The following is a 5,217-nucleotide window of genomic DNA, read 5'->3' on the forward strand; positions in this document are numbered from 1 at the left end:
CTTTAATTACCGATACCGATATCAACCGATATATGCAGTCGTGAAATAAACACAATATGCCTAATTTGGTCAACCAGGTATGGTGAAGATAAGGTACTTTAAAAAAAATAATAATAGAATAAGATAAATAAATAAAAAGCATTTTCTTGAATGAAAAAGAAAGTAAAACAATATAAAAACAGTTACATAGAAACTAGTAATTAATGAAAATTAGTAAAATTAAGTGTTAAAGGTTAGTACTATTAGTGGACCAGCAGCACGCACAATCATGTGTGCTTACGGATTGTATCCCTTGCAGACTGGGGGGGTTTGGGTTGGTGCACTAATTGTAAGTGTATCTTGTGTTTTTTATGTTGATTTAATAAAAAACAAACAAAAAAAACGATACCGATAATAAAAAAAAAACGATACCGATAATTTCCGATATTACATTTTAACGCATTTATCGGCCGATAATTATCGGACATCTCTATAAGTGATCATCTCTTTAATTTGAATATAGTTGATCAAACCATAATAATTACAGTATTTTATTACAAATGCTCAAGACAATTTAACTGTAGAGTATAAAAAAGGTGTTCATTTTTTGGTTGTGTTTTCATGAAGGAGAAGCAAAGGGCTCCAGTACTCTGCCCTCAACAGAAGCATTTAAGTCCCATCTTAAAACTCATTTGTATACTCTAGCCTTTAAACAGACCCGCCTTTTAGAGCAGTTGATCTGCCTTCTCTTTTCTGCTCTGCACCCTCTTCTTTGTGGAGAGGGGGTGCACAGAGTAGGTAACCACAGATTAAGTTAACGTTAAAGTACCAATGATTGTCACACACACTAGGTGTGGTGAAATTTGTCCTCTGCATCACCCTTGATGGTGATTTAAAGGCCTACTGAAATGCGATTTTCTTATTTAAACGGGGATAGCAGGTCCATTCTATGTGTCATACTTGATCATTTCGCGATATTGCCATATTTTTGCTGAAAGGATTTAGTAGAGAACATCGACGATAAAGTTCGCAACTTTTGGTCGCTGATAAAAAAGCCTTGCCTGTACCGGAAGTAGCAGACGAGTAGCGTGACGTCACAGGCTCCTCACATCTGCACATTGTTTACAATCATGGCCACCAGCAGCGAGAGCGATTCGGACCGAGAAAGCGACGATTTCCCCATTAATTTGAGCGAGGATGAAAGATTTGTGGATGAGGAAAGTGAGAGTGAAGGACTAGAGGGCAGTGGGAACGATTCAGATAGGGAAGATGCTGTGAGAGGCGGCTGGGACCTGATATTCAGCTGGGAATGACTAAAACAGTAAATAAACACAAGACATATATATACCCTATTAGCCACAACACAACCAGGCTTATATTTAATATGCCACAAATTAATCCCGCATAACAAACACCTCTCCCCTCTCGTCCATATAACCCGCCAATACAACTCAAACACCTGCACAACACACTCAATCCCACAGCCCAAAGTACCGTTCACCTCCCCAAAGTTCATACAGCACATATATTTCCCCAAATTCCGCAAAGTTACGTGCATGACATGCACATAGCGGCACGCACGTACGGGCAAGCGATCAAATGTTTGGAAGCCGCAGCTGCATGCGTACTCACGGTACCGCATCTGCGCATCCAACTCAAAGTCCTCCTGGTAAGAGTCTCTGTTGTCCCAGTTCTCCACAGGCCAATGGTAAAGCTTGACTGTCATCTTTCGGGAATGTAAACAATGAAACACCGGCTGTTATATCCGGCACAACAGTCAGGGGGTGCATTCTACGGCGGGGGTGCGTTATCCGGCACAACACCTGCCGCAATACACCGCTTCCCACCTACAGCTTTCTTCTTTGCTTTCTCCATTGTTCATAGAACTAATTGCAAAAGATTCACCAACACAGATGTCCAGAATACTGTGGAATTTTGCGATGAAAACAGACGATTTAATAGCTGGCCACCATGCTGTCCCAAAATGTCCTCTACAATCCGTGACGTCACGCGCAGGCGTCATCAAACCGAGACGTTTTCAGCAGGATATTTCGCGCAAAATTTAAAATTGCACTTTAGTAAACTAACCCGGCCGTATTGGCATGTGTTGCAATGTTAAGATTTCATCATTGATATATAAACTATCAGACTGCGTGGTCGGTAGTAGTGGGTTTCAGTAAGCCTTTAACCCCCAATTCCAACCCTTGATGCTGACTGCCAAGCAGGGAGACAATGGGTCCCATTTTTATAGTCTTTGACTATAAAAATGACTCGGTCGGGGTTTGAACTCACGATCTACCGATCTCAGGGCGGACACTCTAACCACAAGGCCACTGAGTAGGTTAAGGTGACACGCTAGCTGTTCAAAGTCGGGACCCGGGATGGACCACTCATCTTTGCATCAGATGAGGATGTCTCTGCGCTGCTAACTTGTCTCCACCCAAGACGATTTCTGTCTGGCCCCACTATGGACTGGACTCTCACACTATGATCTAGATCTATACTCGACGTTCATTGGAGTTTAGTTTTTTTCTTGCCCAGATGTGGGAGCTGAGCCGAGAATGTCGTTGTGGCTTGTGCAGCCCTTTGAGACATTCGTGATTTAGGGCTATATAAATAAACTTTGATTGATTGATTGATTCAACATTATTTGTGTTTGTGCTCGGCTTTCTGGGTGGAGTTCAACATGGTGTTTATTTGTGGGTCAGCTTACAATAATTCACTGTTTTGTTTGGAACCCGCCTTCTTTGGTTGACAGCTCCAAGAGCTTCAAGCCACTTGGAATGATCAACATGATTTTTTTAATAATGGCCACATGAAAATGGTACAGCGTTGGTCTCAACGTCGCAAACACAGACAGACAAGGTCTATCTCTGCCAGGATGCATTTATAGCGTGTCAAACTTCTTTTTATTGAGGGCCACATCGCAGTTAAGGATGCTCTCAGAGGGCCACTTGTAAAAGTGAATAACATAAGAACATAAATGTATACATATAAATACGTATTCAGTACAGTAGAGTGTATAAGGTCACATTTGTACAGAGTACATTTTGCGCAGAGTGTATAGAGTGTACATTGTACAGAGAGTATAGAGTGTACACTGTTCTCTTCCACACCTTTCTTTGCACATCTATATTTTTTATATTTTTATATATTTACACATTGTTTTCTTGCATGCAGACATCGCACTGTATGGAATGGCCTCAATCTCGTTACCCTGCGTAATGACAATAAAGCTGATTCTGATTCTGATTCTGATTCTGATATATAATAGGGGTGCACAAAAAAATCAATTAAATCAAATAATTTTTTTTGTAAGAACCAATTTTTGAAAATACTTTTTTTGGGCATTTTCATGCAACCAAAAGGAGCTTGTCTAACCTGTAACCTGTCTCTTTATAATTATTACACCAAACTAGGGTTGTACGGTATGTAGTATAGTACCGCGATACTTATGAATCATATTCGGTACAATACCGCCTCTGAAAAATACCAGTCCTCCAAGTGTACATAGAACATGTTGAAACAGAAAGTAAGCAGATATTAACAGTAAATGAAAAATAATTCATAAATAATTCATTTTCTACTGCTTGTCCTTAATAAATTAGACAAAATAACAGAATGATAAATGACACAATATGCTACTGCATATGTCAGCAGCTTAATTAGGAGCCTTTGTTTGTTTACTTACTAATAAAAGACAAGTTGTCTTGTATGTTCACTATTTTATTTAAGGACAAACTTGCAATAAGAAACATATATTTAATGTACCCTAAGATTTTTTGTTAAAATAAAGCCAAAAATGCAATTTTTTTGTGGTCCCCTGTATTTATAAAAGTATTGAAAGTACCGAAATGTATCAAAATAATTTTGGTACCGGTACCGGTACCAAAATATTGGTATCGGGACAACACTACACCAAACAATACATTGCGAGAATCTGTTTGAATTAAGAATACTGTTAAATAAAGAACCAATTCGGGATCGAATCGTCACCACAGGAATTGGAATTGAGTCGAATCGTACAGTGTCCATAGATTCACACACATAGTATATAATTATCTATGCATTTGATTATTATATATTTTATACACAACAGTAAAACAAAATCTTTAGATTTTACTGTAAAAAAAAAGACGGAATCTTAATCGGCAGAATTTTACCGTAAAATTTGTAATGTTTTTTTTTTACAGCATATTACTGTAAATGGAATGGAAAAACGGTACCACAGTTTGTTTGTTTTACAGTAAAATGTATGCGAATGAGCTGCCAGTTTTTACCGTCAAATCTACAGTTGTTGTTTTATAGTGTGTTCCTGTAAATGGAAAAACGGTACCAAAGTTGTTTTTACATAAAAAAAAAAAAAAAAAATAGCAGCTTAGTCGCCAGAATTTTACCTTATTAGTCTATTATTGTCATTTTTACCATGCACAATTTAATGGATAACTTGCTTTGAAATATTTAACTCTTTATTTTAATTTTAACAAAGACATGGAATGTAATAATATGTTGTTGCATTATTGAAAAGTTATTCAATTGCATGCAGTAAATTTATATTTTTTTTAATGTCAAAATGGAAAAAAACCAAATCAGGGGCAAAGGTCAACACAAGCCTGCTGAGTGTGTTGGAACAGCATGTGTGTCTAAAAGAAGTATCAACATGGTGTCAAATATTTATACAGAACATTAAATTATCTTCATTTTTGTTGATCATGATGGACTTTGTTTATAACAGTGTAACTGTCATGTGTCCTTTTTAAAGTATTGGACAGTATAGTGTTATTATTTGTATTATTATTTGTCACTCCTTAGACTTGGACTTAGACAAACTTTATTGATCCACAAAGGAAATTGTTCCACACAGTAGCTCAGTTACAAAGGATAGAAAGGGTAAGGATGGAAAGGATAATGCAGATATAAAGTAGACAAAAATGTACCAGAGTAGCAATATAAAATATAACATATATGTAATATTTACATTTTATATATACAGTATATAATATATACTGATATATTATATTATTATATTATATTTGTATATAATATATACAATATATAACAAATAAAAATTACCATATACAATATTACAATATATGTAACAGCTGCAGCAAAAAAAAAAAAGATACAAATAAATACAAATTCTAAGAAATGATGGAAATAAATACAAATAAATAAAACAATAACAATAGATGGCCGGTGTCAAAACAAAAAAGTTACATTGATTAATGTTGGCATATT

Source organism: Nerophis lumbriciformis, linkage group LG05 (genome assembly GCF_033978685.3).
Source record: "Nerophis lumbriciformis linkage group LG05, RoL_Nlum_v2.1, whole genome shotgun sequence".
In the NCBI taxonomy this organism is placed as follows: domain Eukaryota; kingdom Metazoa; phylum Chordata; class Actinopteri; order Syngnathiformes; family Syngnathidae; genus Nerophis; species Nerophis lumbriciformis.